The sequence below is a fragment of the Globicephala melas genome, chromosome 17, assembly GCF_963455315.2.
Source record: "Globicephala melas chromosome 17, mGloMel1.2, whole genome shotgun sequence".
NCBI classification, from domain to species: Eukaryota; Metazoa; Chordata; class Mammalia; order Artiodactyla; family Delphinidae; genus Globicephala; species Globicephala melas.
In genome coordinates, this window is record NC_083330.1 from 40189207 (window position 1) to 40206838 (window position 17632).

Consider the following 17632-nt stretch of genomic DNA (forward strand, 5'->3'; position numbering starts at 1 on the left):
TCAGTTCAGATGCCACCTCTTTTTGGAGGCCTTCCTGGATTTCTTTCCAGCCTGGCAAATACAGTTCTACTTAGGGTTCCCATGTGTTCTCTTGATCACCACATTTCTGCCTTCCACTAAGCTATGAGTTTCTCAGGGGCAAAAATTGTGACTTATTCATCTTTGTGTCACCATATCAATGGGAGCTTAGAAAAGAAAAAAAGGGAGGGAGAGAGAGGTTTTCCATAGACGATGAATTTGGGACAGCGAAACGTAAGGAAAGAGGGTAGCAGTTCCCAAAAGTGGGAGACAACTTAAGGAAAGACTAAGTTGGCTGGAACATTTTAAAATATCGGAGGAAAGAATGTAATTACAATAGGACCAACAGAGAGAAGAGACAGGAGGGAACAGAATGAACTTTCTTGGTATTTGCTGCCTGTAGCAAGGGAACAGGCAACAGTAGAAGCAATCTGATTCTCTAGGTATAGACATTGCTGGGGTTTTTATTCTCATTACTTAAGTGATTCTTACAGCATGTGCTGGACTTTTATAAGTTTAAACGACTGGGCCAACTTTGCATAGCGCACATATTCTGTAGAAATGAATATTTATGCTGAGTTAGTTGTACAAATACACAGCTCATTGGAGTTTCTTTCCCCAAAGCTATCAAACTGAAAGAAAAGTCAAATCCACATATAATGGGATTTGCTGAATCTTCATCCCAGGGCTGTGCCAGTGTGGGACTAGGTAAAAAGTAATTCTATGTCTATTAGGTGGTTAAAAAGCAATTGCATAAAATCATCACCAAGTATCGTTTTCATAGGGCCCCAATTCACTCACACCAAGTAATTCTAGAGTTAGGAAACTTTCCAAAGAATTCCTGCGGAGCTATAGTGGGATCAAATCTGGCCCATTGTGAATATAAAATGGCAATTTTAGTTAAACAGTTGTAGCTCCTTGGGTCGCTTCTGGCTGACTCTAATATTGCTGCTGTCTATATACTTTGGACACATTTTCACTTTCCTCTAGAAAGAGTTTTACTGCTTAATCATCCTCCTCTTGCCACCTCTCCCTTCTAGTGAGTTCTGTGTTGGAACAATGGAATAATATTTGCTTGGGGGTCTGTTGATGAATTTCACAGCAAGTTATCACTAATAATCCCTAATGTGTGTTCCTACCTTTGGCACACTGACCAAGCCACTTAACCTTCATATGCCATCACTTTTCCAGCTGTAAAATTCAGCAGATAAGTCTTAGTGTCTCACATTTCTCAAAGGCTACATAGCCTTCCTACCATTTCTATGCCCAGAGTGAGTAATGACTTTCAACAGCCAAATTTAAAAGGCTGACTTCAATTATTGTCCCATCTGTGTCACTCCTCCGGCAAACATGGGCTAATAAAATGCATGTGACCTGGAAAATCTTTAGTAGTTCTTTTGCAAGGTACTTCTAGTTTATGACCATGAATTGAACTGACTATTCATTGGCCAGATCATCTCATCATCAGATTTAGCCATCAGGATGAATTTGAACTTCATCCAATAATAGATTATGATTTAGCTCTTGATTAGAGGAAAACATAGATTGATTTATGCAGCCAGGAAATAATTGTTGGGTATGTGTGATGTGCCAGGTGTGGTGAAGGGTAGTGAGGGTGTTGGTTGGTTGTTTTTTTCCCTAAATGAACTAACCAAAGAGTAAAAGTCTTTTGGGGTTATGGGTAAAGCTGTTCCCATGACAACGGGTGTTGACAGAGATGTTTATTGGAGCCCAGTGGGTAGTGTCTGAGCAAGGGCTCTATCCTTGTTACACTCTTCTGGTACCAGCTCAGGATAACCATGACTTTATTCTTTTTCTCTACGAACCCCTTGGTTAGAGTAAAGGACAAAACCCACCTCTTTGGACGTGAATGGTGTCCACGGTAGGGCACGTCACAGCAGCTCCATCAGCCTAGATTTGCAACCTTCCCTTAAAGTCTGTCTTAAAAATTCCCCTCGGGCTTCCCTGGTGGCGCAGTGGTTGAGAGTCTGCCTGCCGATGCAGGGGACGCGGGTTCGTGCCCCGATCCAGGAAGATCCCACATGCTGCGGAGCGGCTGGGCCTGTGAGCCATGGCCGCTGAGCCTGCGCGTCCGGAGCCTGTGCTCCGCAGCGGGAGGGGCCCCGGCAGTGAGAGGCCCGCGTACCGCAAAAAAAAAAAAAAAAAAAAAAATTCCCCTCAAGTGGTCTTTCCTTCCCTTTGCAACCAAATGGCTTGAAAGAGAAACCAATGCTTACTGCCTTATTGTTACCCTTCTTTGTCCCTTCTCCAGCTCATCTTCAACACCACTTACTGTGAGATCTAATCATATCACTTTGGCTGCCATGGGTCCACCATATCAAGTGCAAACAATTCAAACTGTTCACGTGAACTGAGGTCATTTCTACCTCTTTAATGAGATGTATTGCAATGAGAAAACATAGCTAACCTTTACTGACAACCTAATGTGTTGCTGTCCTCACAACAGCAGTGTGAAATTTATACACTTATCAGCCCAGGTCACAGATGAGCAAAATAAAGCCCAAATCTGTTCAGTTACTGGCCCAAAGGCAGCTGTCTCAGGGCAGAATTGGAAATCAGACCTAGGTTTGCCTGATCGACCTTAGGTTAGGCCTTCTCTGCCTGCAGTCTCTCAGCAGGCCCACTAACCATGCCTCCCTCCCCTCCCCATCTCCCATATTAACAGGGTGGCCCAGTGCAAGAAGACACACGGTCATTCCCTGAAACAATGTCCCTTTACATTTCCTAATAGTTCTCGGTGTGGACAGAGGCCTGCAGACCGGCTTCCCAGCTGGAGGCCAAAATCATGAGGGAACACAGCTGCAATTAGAAGAGCAAGCCCCCTGATTCCAAAAGACACCAACAGCTGCACTCACCGACAACCCTGGGACAAGATAGGGCATGTTGTATCATGCTGGCAAAGACCTCCTTTGGACAGAGTAGAGGATATGTAATGCATATCTTCAAATTAATTTCAGCAAATGCCTATGTTTTTCACCCCACTTTGTCCCCCCTCCAGTTCACCTTCAACGCCACTCACTGTGTGATCCAATCACATTACCACTCAAAGGGCTTTTCTGGCCCCCATGAGGCCGCCATATATGGCGACCCCACAGTACAGGCGGCTGACCTGCTCTGCGGGGCTCACGGCACCCCATTCAGGCTTCGGCAGGTCAAGTATTTTGTTTCATAATCTCAAAAGGTTGTAAATCCCTGAAGGACCAACACTGTGTCTTGCTGTCTTTGCCCCCAGCATTTAGCAGAGCCTGAGCCTATGATAAAGGCTCAGCTCCATCCCCAGCTCTCTGAGAAGGTTTCCCTCACACCAACACACCTCCACCTCTCACCCAAAAGCAGAGCTAACAAAGCCCTCCTCTGTGTCCCCACAGCACCTCATTGGTACCACCAGCAAAGCACTTGTGTTCCAGAGAAATGAGTGTCTGTCTGTCCCCTGCCATCTGACCCCTGGTTGTCCCTCCAACCACACCTCCTTCACCGTCCCCTTGTTTTATCTGCTCCAGCCACACTGGCCTCCCATCCATTTCTCAACCAAGCGCATTCCCGCCTCAGAGCTTTGTACTTTCTGGAAACTGTCTTCCCCCAGAGCCACATGGCCTCCCTTCCATCAGGTCTCTTCTCAAAGGTCACCTCCTCAGAGAGGCTGCCCCAAGCATCCTACCAAAATAGCAACCCTGACCATTATTCTCCAGCCCCAGTTTCCTTCATAGCACTGACCCTTACCTGTCTGACATTATCTACTTCTTTGTCTGTGTGATTACTGTCACCTCCAGTAAAAGGTAAGCTCCTTGAGGACAGGAATTTCATCTATGCTCTCTTAGAACAGCGCCTGACACATAATAACCACTTAATAAATATCTGTTAAGGAAGAAAGGAAGGAAGGAAGGAAGGGAGGAAGGACTTCCCTGAAGGACCGTGAGAGCCTCAAAGCCAGGAATGTGTCTTACGCACTCTTTAACCTCCAGCATCTAGTAATGGTCGGCCTATGACAAGTCATGAGCTTGTTTCTTGATTTCTGATGCAAGTCAGAGGTACATGGTGCAGAAAAGCAACTGGCCTTTCCCGAATGTCTGCCCTGTGACAGGTCTCTGCTACGTGCCTTGGGTATAATGCTTTGTTTCATCCTCACAACTTCCTAAGGTAGTTGGTATGGCTCCACCTGAGAGGGGAGGAGACTCAGTGTCAGAGCGCGAATGCAACTAGAGTCAAAGCTAGTGAAGGGCAGAGTTGGGATTCGAACCCAGTTCTCACGCCAACACCTCTATTCCTTCCTCCACCTCGCCTCTCCTGAGACACCGGCTACCTTCAAACAAATGGATATCTGACTCATATACAGTTTGTAATTCATGAAGTAAATCAAAGTAGAAAATTTAGAAAACTTTTTTCTAAGTAAGTTATTTTTCTTCCTCTGATTTTTAAATGTATTTTTCCCATAGGTCAGTGATATTTTCAGCTTTCCTTTCAGGAGGGAATAGAATGGAAGTGATTATGACAGTAAACACGACAGTCTTTGAAACCGATTGTGAATATAAAGTGCTGTATAAAGCACAACGATGGTGAGGCTAAAGTCATTGTTATTGCTTTCAAATTAGCCACATCTTTCTCAGAAAAATTAACTTGCCTGTGAAGCTCTTTCAAACTTAACCTAAATTTATTGCTTAAAAACACCAAGGGATTTTCAAATACACTCCATTCCCCAGGTCTCAGTGAAAGACTTCCTTTTCTTATAGGTGGCTGTTCAGGATGTGCCCTTCTGGGGTGTAAGCAAGAATGCAACTCCAGACAGAGCTCTTGTTCAAACTCTGTTCAGGGAGGACTGTTTGCAGACTGGGGGTATTTTGCAAGAGGAGTGGAGCTTGGACTGATTTTTATAGTTACTGATTTTTAAATATCTTGCGTTTTCCTAAGTCTGTAGTCAGCACCGTTGCCAGATGATGCCGTTATCCTGGTGGTTGTGGTCCATGGGGTCAGAGTCAACTAAGGACATGTCAGGAGCCAACCAAGCTTGAGTGCAGACATCTAGAAGCAGTTGCTTGTGCTTCTTTGACTCAATAAAGGCTTTGCAGTGTGGTCGTCCTGTCAATTAAAACGAAACAACACGAAGTGAAACAAACACTTGCCTGCACTTTTTAAGAGCTAACTTTTCTTGGCTTTAAATAGAACCTGTGTGCTGTTGACTTGTCAGTTACATTGCCAGCCCGAACCCCTCACGTGGACTCCGAATCCATATGTCAGCTGCTACTCAGTATCTCCATTTGGATGTCTAATAGGCATCTCAGAGATAACACATCCCAAACTGAGCACTTAACTGGCCCTTCACCTCACCCACCAAAACCAGCTTCTACTGCTGTCTGCCCCATCTCAGTAGCAGCAACTCTACTCTTCCAATGGCTCAAAACAGAAATCTTGGAGTCATCCTTGACTCCTCCCTTCTCTCACACCATACATCTGGTCTACCAGAGATCCTGTTGGCTTTCCCTTTGAAATATATCCAGAATCTGGCCCCTTCTCCCCACCTTCACTCTGCTACCCTGGCCCTACCTACCATCATAGCTCACTTGAACTCCAACACTTGTCTCCTAACTGATGCCCTTGTTTCTGTCCCTTGTGCCTCACACTCCAACATAGTCCCCAAAGTGATTTTTTAAACAAAAGTCCGATCATGTTGTTCTACTACTCAGAACTCTCCAGTGGTCCCCCATATCACTCAGAAGGTAAGTCAACTTCCTTAATATGACCTCTAAGGCCTGTATTACTTTCCTAGATCTTCCATAGCAAATTACCACGAATTGGTGGCTTTAAAACGACAGAAATTTATTCTCTCGCAGTTCTGAAGGCCAGATGTCGAAGTCAAGGCATCGTCAGGGCTGTACTCCCTCTGGAAGCTCTAGGGGATAATGCATTCCTTGCCTCTTCCAGCTTCCAGTGCCTGTCAGCATTCTTTGGCTTGGCCTGTGACTCATGCCCTCATTGCTATGTCTTTCCATCACCTTCTCTGTGTGTCTGTCTTATAAGGATACGTGTGATTGCATTCAGAGTCCACCTGGATAATCCAAGATAAACTTCACCTCTCGAGATGCTTAATCATATTTTTGTCATATAAAGTAACAGGGAATATTCACAGGTTCCAGGGATTAAGACATAGACATATATTTTGGGGGGGCCATCGTTCAATCACCATAGGGCCCTGCGTGACTGGCCTTGTCTCCTCTCTGGACTCATCTCTTGCTCTCTTTCTCTTGTTTGATCCTCTCTGTACTCACTGGCCTCCTTGCTGTGCTTTATGTAGACCAAGGTAATTTCTGCCACAGTGCCTTTGCATTTGCCGTTTCCTCTGCTAGAATGCTGTTTCCTCCACTTCAGTTTTAACTCAAAAGTTACCTTCTTAGTGAGGTCTTCCCTGGTCACCCTATCTAAAATTTAAATACCCCCTAGCGTTTCATTTAACCCTTCCCTGCTTTACTTTTTCTCCTCAGCACTTATATTGTAGACTTTGCCATTTTATCTAACTTATTATCAATTTTACATAATTGTTTATTGTCTGTCTTCCCTCACCAGAATGAAAACTACCTGAGGACACGGGTTTTCTTCTCATTCACTATGTTCCCAGCACTTAGAACAGTGTCTGGCACATTGTCTTTCAGTAAATATTTGTTGAAGGGATAAGATATCAAGCACTGGGCTTCCCTGGTGGTGCAGTGGTTGAAAGTCCGCCTGCCGATGCAGGGGACGCGGGTTCGTGCCCCGGTCCGGGAAGATCCCACATGCTGCGGAGCAGCTGGGCCCGCGAGCCATGGCCGCTGAGCCTGCGTGTCCGGAGCCTGTGCTCCACAACGGGAGAGGCCACAACAGTGAGAGGCCCGCGTACCGCAAAAAAAAAAAGAAATATCAAGCACTTAACTACTTGCTAAGGGTCTTATATGCATTACCTCATTTTAATTCTTACAATACAAGATGCAAACTGTTATTCCCATTTTGCAGAGGGGGAAACTGAGGCTTCCAAGTTTAGTAAGTCACTCAAGATCACACAGCCAGAAAGAAGCCCTGCCTGGGTTCAAACCTACCCTGTCTGACCAAGGCCTGTGTGCACAGTGACTACAAATACCGCTGCACTAGTTTGCTAGGGCTGCCATAACAAAGCACCACAGACTGTGTGGCTTAAACAACAGCAATTTATGCTCTCACAGTTCTGGAGACTGGAAGTCTGAAACCAAGATATGGTCAGTGTTGGTTTCTTCTGAGGCCGCTCTCCTTGGCTTGTAGATGGCTGTCCCCTCGCTGTGTCTTCACATGACCTTCCTGCCGTGTGTGTCTGTGTCCTAACTTCCTTTCCTTATAAGGACACTCAGTCATATTGGATTAGGGTCCTCCCATAGGACCTCATTTTATCTTAATTACCTCTTTAGAGGTCCTATCTCCAAATACAGTCACATTCTGAGGCACTGGGGTGGAGGACTGCAACGTGTGAATTTGGGGGCACACAATTCAGCCCATAACACTACTTCTCCATCAGACAGCTGACAAAAGAAAGGGTTCCCCTCTTCTTAAATGCTTGATCCATACTTCACTCCTCTCTGACATCTTTTTTTTTTTTTTTTTGTGGTACACGGGCCTCTCACTGTTGGGGCCTCTCCCGTTGCAGAGCACAGGCTCCGGACGCGCAGGCTCAGCGGCCACGGCTCACAGGACCAGCCGCTCCGCGGCATGTGGGATCTTCCCGGACCCGGGCACGAACCCGTGTCCCCTGCATCAGCAGGCGGACTCTCAACCACTGCGCCACCAGAGAAGCCCTCTCTGACATCTTTAATCTGCCTATCTTTAGTGGCTCCTTCTCTTCTGCCCACAAAAACATATAAACCCATTCAATTTTTTTTTTTTTAATTCTGAGGTTTTCCATCCCCTTCAAGTTCGTATCCACTCGCCACTTCACTGCCAAACTTTAAAAAAGTCTCTCCTGGTCTTTTTTTCATCACTTCAAATCATTCTCCTCCCAACACCTGCTGGAATTGCTTTTGCAAAAGTCACAAAGCCCAGGCTGGTGGCTTCTTTCACCTTCCTCACCCCTTCACCCACCATCGCCCAGTGCCCAGCCCGCCGCCTGCCCTCACCTCACGCCATGTGTTCATCTCTGACAAGATGATGCTCCTCGGCTGGCAAAAGGGAAAAGCTACTCAGGGGGTAATTTCTGTTTGTTGGAGTAAGAAGTGATGGGTTTTTTTTTAGGATTTAGTGTTTAGGGTTAGCATTTAGGACTGACAGATAAAATACAGGTTACCACACAATACTGGGGACACGTTTATACTAAACAATTTCTCATTGTTTATCTGAAACTCAAATTTAATTGAGTCTTATAGTTTTATTTGCTAAATCTGGCAACCCCGTTAGTATTCAGTTTAGGTGAATGGCCTGTCCTTACTTTGCGTCTTCAGCAATGTCTGTTACTCACCGTCAGTGGTGATCTGGGGAGTGAGGGAACCGGGGTGCTGCCCTAAGTGGCCAAGGGTTTGAGGAAGGGAGAACACACAAGAGACTGTAGGGCTTCCTTGGTGGCGTAGTGGTTGAGAGTCCGCCTGCCGATGCAGGGGACACGGGTTCGTGCCCCGGTCCGGGAAGATCCCACATGCCGCAGAGCGTCTGGGCCCATGAGCCATGGCTGCTAAGCCTGCACGTCCGGAGCCTGTGCTCCACAAAGGGAGAGTCCACAACAGTAAGAGGCCCGCGTACCACAAAAAAAAAAAAAAAAGAGAGAGAGACTGTAAATTCATAGAGGGCAGTTGACTAGGAGAGAGGTAAGTCCACCCAGCCAATCCCCACAGATCTGGAAAAAGACGAACCAATGTACCTACCTTACGAAAAGAAGTTCAAGCCAATTGATTTCAGTATGAAAGGAACCAATCACTCATATCATCTGTAACATAATTTAGACTGTTTCAGCAAAGGCAGTGATACAGATGTAACCTAGCACTCTGGGAATACCCTGTCAGAAATATAGTTAGCCTTTGGAAGACCCTATTAGGTATCTACACTCTAGAAACAGTTTTACATGCACATTAGTAGAAACAGCTGCACCAGGAGTTTCAATGCTACAATCAGGTTTGTAAACAAGCATTACGAATGTTATAGAATATCTTACTATGGACACGAGTGGTGCTGAAGATATGGGAATCGGCTTGAAATGCTGTACACACACCTTGCGTGAGGGGGATGTCAAATCTTGTGGATCCGGCAGCTGAATGCCTTTGGGGGGGCCTGTCTCAATCACCCCCTATTCACCCCATTGGTTATGGAGATGACCAAACAGGTGACACTCCACACTGGACAGGTAAGATGGACAGCAGTGTATTAGTCACATATGCTCACAGCGTGGGAGGAGGACCCCGGATGCCACACGGGGCCACGCGGGCATTGCACTCAGGAACAGAGTGAACAGCCAGAGACAGTGGGAGGCAGGCTTTGTAGGACCAAGTCGGGGAAGTGGCCCCTGGCTCTCTCGGGAGGAGGTGGTTGGCCTCTTGGAATAATTGCGTGGGCCGGCAGGGAGCTGAAGCCCGCTACTCAGGGATAAGCACCACCGCGCTGGGCCCTGTGACAAGGAGGTTTGTTTGGCTGGGGGATCTTATCCACTGGAGCAGAGCAGGAAGGGGAACTTGCAGTTAGGCCATTCAAGGCCCTCTTGATTTTACAAGAGGCCAAGGCAGCACAAAACATGGGCCCTTGATTTTAGACCACATGGCTCCCTAGGCCTTGGGCTCCACTTGGTCCTGTGTGTTCCTTCTGCAAGGAGGATTCATCCTATTCGCCTAGAAGCTGATTCCCCACCATTGTCACATCTGCCTCAAGAGAACATTACATGCCAAGTATTGCTGGACATCTAGGACGCCACCAAACTTAAAAGAAAATGTTGAATGTGTGACGTTTTCTGCACCTGCTAACGAACGTGTGTGGCATCTTCTGAGACTTGCTTTTTCCATTGTAACATACCTCCTGATGGAGCTATTTTGTAGGAGAGACCGTACACTTCTCATGTCCCTCTAGTCCTCAGACTTCTATCCAGATTAGTCTAGCAATTGTGAAAGGCCAACCACAGCCCTAGTGGTCTGGAAGGTTTAGAAATGCCCAGGGGGCTGACCCTAGGGAAACATAAGCAATCCCCCAGATCTGTTCTCGGCACCATTCTCGCCTCACTCACGCTCACTCACCAATGTATCTGCTCCCAGGGCTCCAATTGTAATGTCTCTGTGGATTTTCTCAGGATCATTAGATCCCGGTCTTCCCTGGAGTATCAGATTTACTTTCCCACCTGTGTGGTAAACATTTCCACGTGACATCATTAATTCATTAATTCAACTATTTATCAGACATTTATTGGGTAATAAGTGTTCTAGATACAAACATACACGAGACATCTTGCTGTCTCCACGGAGTCTATGTTTGGGTGGAAGATGTCGTCCAGGCACATACACTCAACGCGTCCAATATATTATTACCATCCTCTATCCCCAAATCGATTCCTTCTTTTCCAGCTAAAGACACCGCCATCCCACCACCTGCTAAAACTTACACCTCCAAAGTCATACCTGTTTTCCATCTCTCTCCATATTCCTCACAGTTCCCTGGGGGGCAAGAGCATAGCAATAAAATCGCAATAAATGAAATAAAGAATTTTATTACAGCCCCTTAACCTCCATCTCCAAACTTACCACCCTAATATTTTATTAAGTTATCACTCTTAGGGTCCCTTTTTAACATAGATTATTGTCTACAGAGAGCTGTACTTTGTGCTTCACGAATATTTGCCTTATATCTTTGAAACGTCTTTTAATCAAGGTTCTCATTATTTTTAAGGTGAAATTTCTAAAACTTCAAAAAGTCTGAAAACTCTGTTGTCTAAAAGACCAAAACAAGCCAACAGATAGGGTCTGGTTTTTTTTAAGGCCAGATCTGAAGTAGGGAAAGAAACATCTTTTGCTGCTTAGAAAGATGCTGATAGTGTTATTCAGAAAGGGACCCTAAGGACTCCAGTTTTAAACAAACTCTAATAACAAAACACTGTCAGCCAAAAGGGAAAGCTGATCTCCTGACATAAAAGGTGCCAGTAACACCACCTTCCTCCCCTCGGTGAGGCTGCTGACGCCAGATGACGCATCTCCCGCCCGCTTTGTGGGAGAGCCAATCAGTTCCCTTTGAATGAAATCTTTATTCAATGGTTTAAACACTCCTGGGGGAAGGGAGGGAGAGGACAAGAGAAGGATTTCAGAAACAAATGGAGCCCCAATCGCCAAGTTTCTGTTCTCGTTACTGTTCAGGTTTTGGCCTGTGAAGATGGTCTCAATTCCATGTTTTTCGTTAAGCTGGCTTGTTTGGCAAAATCCAATGATAAATACAAAACTCTGAGGTCAGTCTCACCTTACTCGGAAAGCTGGAGCTGGGAAGGTCAGCTTTTTGTGGTTGGGGAAACTTTGGAAGCCACTGATTTGCTGTTGACAACGGCAGGCAAAGATATGGGCCAGATAATTTTTTCTTTACAAATGTGCGAATCTAGGACTTTTCTTTCCTTAAAAACCCAACATACAAGCAATCCTTTGTTGATAGTTTGGTGCCAGCGGCTAGGCGGGGGAGGGGAAGGCGCGATGGATGTGCAGGTAGAAGGAATACGTAGAACCCATAGATAGGTCAAGATCTGTTCTTTAGTTAATAAACACCCAAACTGACCCCTGCCTCTTCTCCCTGTTTTTTTCATCCTCAGCTCCTCACAGGCAGTCACACCCATAGAAGGGCAAGAAAGTAAGGGTACATGGGAGCGGGCAGGGGCCTAGATATCCACAGACCAGCTGGTCAATCTGGGAGACTTGGTATCAACTTCTTGGGACCCAGATCTCCTTTCCTGGCATTGCTCCCCGGTCATGGGCCCCTGCAGCTGCTTGACTCCAGGTCAGTAAAATAAGCCCTTTTTCTCTTCCCAGTATTGTCACCTCCCCTCACATAAAAACAAAAGAGTCTAAACATGGAGAAGAATCTGTTTCCGCGCTGGAAATGGAAAGGCCAAGGTAAGTAGTTTTGTGTCAACACCTGTGAAATCATAACAGGCACCATGTATTAAGTGCTTACTAAGTGCCAAGCACTGTCCTTCACGTTTACCTACTTATCACATAATCTTATGAGATGAGTAATATTATAATCATCCCACTTTTTATAGATGGGGAGACAGAGGCACAGAGAGCCTTAGCAACTGCTCTCAGGTCACAAAGCTGGAACTTGAACGCAGGCAGTCTAACTTCAGAGCCCATGCTCTTTCAGCACCCCCACACAGGCCTGGCCTGTCTCCTGAGTAAAGGTACGTGACCAGTGGCCAAGTGTCCTGGACAACACTCCCCCAAGCACTCCCACACACACTCACTTATTCCCATGAATAAAGGGCAGCAAATCAGGGTTGCCTGGAAGGGCAAAGAGAAGCACACAAGGAGAGGACAGCGGCAGCCCTGATTCCTCGGACCGGACAAGAACACAGGCATCACCGTGGTGAGCCAGGTGCAGGGCCCCTGCATGCCAGGACGTCAACCAAGCACTCAGAGAGGGCTGAGAGGTGCCTCACCACTGCACTGTTGCTGACGGATGCTCACCCTGGTGGGAGAGAAGGCAAAGCCAGCAAAGTTTGTACGTCATCCAGTGACCCACCAAAGATATGTGAACTAGAAAATAAACAGCCTGCTGCTCATAATACAACCTAAAGGTCTCTTGGTTGTGGTCTTAGTCAGCTCGGGCTGCTATAATAGTATACACAGACATAGAGAGGCTCGGACCATAAACATTTATTTCTCACAGACAGGATGTCCAAGACCAAGGTACCAGAAGGACAGCGTCTGGTGAGAAATCACTTCCTGGTTTGTACATGGCTATTTTCTTGTATCGTCACATGGCAGAGAGCTGAAAAAGAGGAAGTAAGCTCTCTAGTATCTTTTCGTATCAAGGAAGTAATCCCATCAAGATGGCTCCACCCTCATGACTTAATTACCTTCCAAAGGCTTCATCTCCAGATACCATCCATATACTCATCTCCATATACCATCACATATGGAATTAGTGGGGGAATTAGTGTTTCAACATATGGATTTTGGGGGGACACAAACATTTGGTCCATAGCAGATGCCATCCTATAAGTCTTCATCGGCACCATTAAAAATTACACACACACACACACACACACAGAAAATGCACAGGCCTGAACCGAGCTCAGAGAGAGCTCGGCCTCACAGATGAGCACATGTACCCAACCCTCATGCAGCCAGAAAGTTTAATTAATTGACCCATTGTAGTCACTGTGCCACTATACTGTCTCCCCAATATTCCACTACCTAGAATATAGAAGCAATCAGCTAGAATTGTTGAATTCTGTTACTCACATTTTCCCAGATTGCTCCATGTAATCAAGGTCCATCTGTACCTTCTTCCCGAAACTTCCAGTGTGTCCAAACCTCACACGGTGTCTCTAGATTCTGACTCACAGCAGAGGTGGTTACAATTTGTAGTTATCGCCAGTATTGTCATTACTGAAAGGAAGTAAAGCTTCCAGAGTAAAGATAATACTGTGTCAAGATGAATTTAAAGATTTTCCAAACTATCAGAGAGAAACCTAAAAATACTATATCTCTATTTTTGTTTAACTCAGTCACAACCCCTACATTTAAAAAACAAATTTGTTTGTCTAGTGAAAGACTCTCTTCAAATATTTAAACGGTTGCCTTCATCGATTTCCCTACTCTCAAACCCCTATCTGAAATCTCTGGACCCAAGTCCATAGACCCTTTTCTCCTAGGAATGATGAAGCTATGGAATTAAGGTTATAAATTCAGTCAAGCCCCAAGTCAAGTTCCAAGTTGAAGTGTTAAGGTCTAATGTTGATATTTTGTTTTTAAAGTCAACCAAGTCATAATTTGAAACAGTTGTTCATCGGCAAATCGATTTTCTTACTTTTTCCTGATCTTCAGATAACAGTCTCAACAATTAAAAGATTAAAATGTAGGTCAGTGAGCTAAGCTATGTTTTAAGGTCTTGATACTCGAGTTAGCTAACCAACAAAATCTTATATCAAAATTTCAATGCAGGTTGGAACGAAAAGCAACTGGGGGACAAAAAAGATGAACCATTGCCCAAAAATGTCTGTTCCTTCTTTTGGCTCACCCATTTGTGCCGTAAATATATGAATAAAATAAAGACATAAAGGGACTCTCTCTAACCCCGGAGAAAAGTTCCAGCCAATGGGTCAGCATGTTCTTCATCTTCTCAATCAATTTCCAGTAGAAAGCTCTCCCTCTGAGAAAAGGCATCTGATTGTGTCGCTTTTATGCCAAGTTCTGCTCACCAAGTTAAGTAACTGAGTCTTGCAATTTTCCAGTTAAGGGTATTAAAATTTGACCCTTGCTTTGGAGGGCAATTAGGACTTAGTCTTTCCGCTGTCGGCAAATTTCCAAGGAAGGACTACAAAACAACTTTTTCCTAGTTGGGTACTGAACATCACTGAAATGGTGGCAAAGGAGCAATGGCTTATATACTGAGAGCTCTGCCAGCAAGTACGATCCAAAATACTTTATAGATGGTAACAGTGACACAAGACATATTAAAGGGTAAGAGAGTTCTAAGATTTAAGTTAGAATAGTGCTTTCTGGTGAGATGCATGCTATTAAGAAGTAAAAGAGAGGTGAAGAAATGCAGCTAAGTACCTGAGAATCATCAAATATCTTAATTATGAAGAAATGAAGACAGAGAGGCATTACTGCTGAGGGAGGTTTGAAGTTTGCTTTTTCATATAGGAAATACATACATATTTAAAATTGATGACCCTTAAGCAGGGGTGCCCCGATGATTCTGAGGATTTTTTTTTTTTCATACTGAATCAGAATCTCTGGGGTGGGGGATAGGTGTGTATTGTGGAAAAAGCACCCCAGGTGGTTCTAACACACACATCCCTGGTTAAGAAAATTTGTGCTGCATACACATTTTTCTTCCTTATTTTCTCCTAAACCACAGCTTAATTTTTCCAATGCCATTAAGTTAAAAAGAAAATGTTCAGATTATAAAAACAATTCACTGAAAATTTGAAACACTTGGAAAAGTGCACATAAAAAGACTAAAATTTTCTCTAAACCCATTAGCCAGAGATATCCCTTTTAGTCCAGGGTACCTAAATCTAGAACCCTAGGACGGATTTCAGAGGGTCCATGGCCTAAATCTCTGAAAATTTATGGAAAATTACTATGCCTTTTTTCCCCCTAAGCATATACATGGCTTTTAAAATGTTGGTAGTATATTATATATTTTGTTTTGAAATTGCCTTCTTTTAGTTAACAAGACATATTCTTAATACGCCATAGCCTTAAGAATCCTTTGAGAATATCACTTGTAAAGAAAGAATAAAATTCCAACAGCCATCCCCCACATCGTTGGACAGTGATATTACCCATACTTGCTACTATAAACAATGCTGGAATTAACAGCCATATACATAAATCTCTACATTTTTGTCTATTTCCTTTTCCCCTCAATCTGAGATGTATCTGAGATGACCCAGAATCACTGGGTCAAATGGTATGTCCTTCGAAAGACTCTTGGTATCTCTTCATTTTGGGAAAGATTTTGTCCATCTGCACCTCCACCAGGAGTGTATTAAAGTGTGAGTGACTCTAGTTTTTTACTGGTATGCTTTTAGAACAGACTGTGCGTCTTTGATTTCTTTTCAAGTCTTTTATTAGTAAAGTTCTTTTGGAAAATGGCAGCCTGGGGCTTGCCGGGTGGCGCAGTGGTGAAGAATCCGCCTGCCAATGCAGGGGACATGGTTTCAATCCCTGGTCTGGGAGGATCCCCTATGTCACAGAGCAACTAAGTCCCTGCACTACAACTACTGAGCCTGCATGCCACAACTACTGAAGCCCACGTGCCTAGAGCCCGTGCTCCGCAATGAGAGAAGCCACCACAGTGAGAAGCCCGCACACCTCAAGGAAGAGTAGCCCCTGCTCGTAGCAACTAGAGAAAGCCTGCGTGCAGCCCCGAAGACCAAAAATGCAGCCAAAAATAAATAAATAAAAATTTAAAAAATGGCAGCCTGATAAAGGGCCCAAGTGTCCTTAAGTGAGCTACCTGAAGAAGGACAGAAGAACTCACCTGAGTTACGCTTACAACTTCCTCAGGCCTCCAGCCCAGGCCTCTCTTCCTCCAGGATGACGCCCCCAGCAGTGTTTCAGACATTACATGAAATTTCTAAAAATCTTATATGTTCTGGTATAATGTTATAAGTCATAATTCTAGTTATTACTTTAAAATGTATATCTCAGAAATAACTAAAAAAAAAAAAAAGGAATCTTGAGATGGGCAGATTATCCTGGATTATCTGTGGGCCCAATGTAATCACAGGGGTTCTTACAAGAGGAGGCGGGGGTCAATGATAGGAGAAGGCTGTGAGCTGGTAGCAGCAGAGATTGGACTGATGTGGCCATGAACCAGGCAATGCTGGCAGCCTTGAAAAGCTGCAAGATTAAAGGAACAGATTCTCCCCCAGAACCTCCAGAAGGAACCAGCCCTGATGACACCTTGATTTTAGCTCTCTGAGACTTATGGGCTTCTGACCTCCAGAATGATAAGATGATAAATTTGGGCTGTTTTAAGCTAGGTTTACCATGATTTGTTACAGCAGCAATAGGAAACTCATACACCTTCCATTGACTTCATGATAGTCTCCCAATACAAATGTCTGCTTAATTTGGCCACAATCCTTTCCAGTTGCTTATCACCCCCCTCCAGCCCTCAGCACGGTGTTTGGTCCACCTTCTGTGCTCCCACATCATCCCCTGCTTTCCCTGAAGAAGCCCGGCTCACCCTGAGTTGTGACTCTCTACCTGCTGGGCTACCTCCCCCTCTAGACTGCAAACTCAACAAGCACGAGGGTTGAGTGTGCTCTATCTTTGGAGCCCAGCAGCGAGCACAATCTATGAATAAACGTTAGTGAAATGAACAGATCAGAACTTTTTTGTACACAAATGTGTCAGAAAGGTGAAAACGCCTTGAGAAGTTAAAAAAAAAAAAAAGATTTGAATTGATGGAGAAACATTTTGTATTAGGCTCCTTTTGTATAGACAATGGAAATTATAAAAAATGGTATACTTCTCTGAAAGGGAAATTCTGTTCTGATTTATGACAGGAGTTTTAAAAACTGACTTTCATGTGAACATGAAATACTAAACATACAATATTTTAGCTAAATCACTTGGATAGGACTGAAAGCAGAGCGAATGTAATCAATTTATGATATTATTAAAACCTAAGGGGAAATGAAATGTCCGTTTCAGTAACGCTGGGCGTGTCCATGTTTCTTACACTTCAGTATCATTGTAGGACACTTCAGCGGCTGTTTGCAAAATCTTGATGGTCTGCTAAACCTGGCTTTATCCAGGCTGGTGTGGAACACACATTGGAGACACTCGGGCTTAAGAGATCTCTCTCCCTTGCATGATACGGAGTTTTAAAGGATTTTTTCCCCTCCCCACCACAGTGTTCCCTGTCTAAATTTTTTAAGCCTTTGGACTCTATCCTACAAAAATGCAAGAGC

The 17632-nt window shown here is 44.6% G+C and overlaps 1 long non-coding RNA gene across 3 annotated transcripts; it reads right to left on the reverse strand.

The window, feature by feature from the left end:
• Positions 1-4697: 4697 nt before the first annotated feature.
• On the reverse strand, positions 4698-16273 carry LOC132593793 (uncharacterized). Of its 3 annotated transcripts, none has more exons than XR_009559647.1 (4): positions 13437-16273; positions 10236-12657; positions 8883-8944; positions 4698-5112 (listed from the first exon to the last, which is right to left on the reverse strand). It is a non-coding gene; the product is annotated as an uncharacterized lncRNA (long non-coding RNA). The 3 variants fall into 3 exon arrangements; XR_009559646.1 differs by adding an exon at positions 8483-8713 and having other exon boundaries at positions 10236-16273; XR_011376880.1 differs by having other exon boundaries at positions 10236-16273.
• Between the last annotated feature and the right edge of the window lie 1359 nt (positions 16274-17632).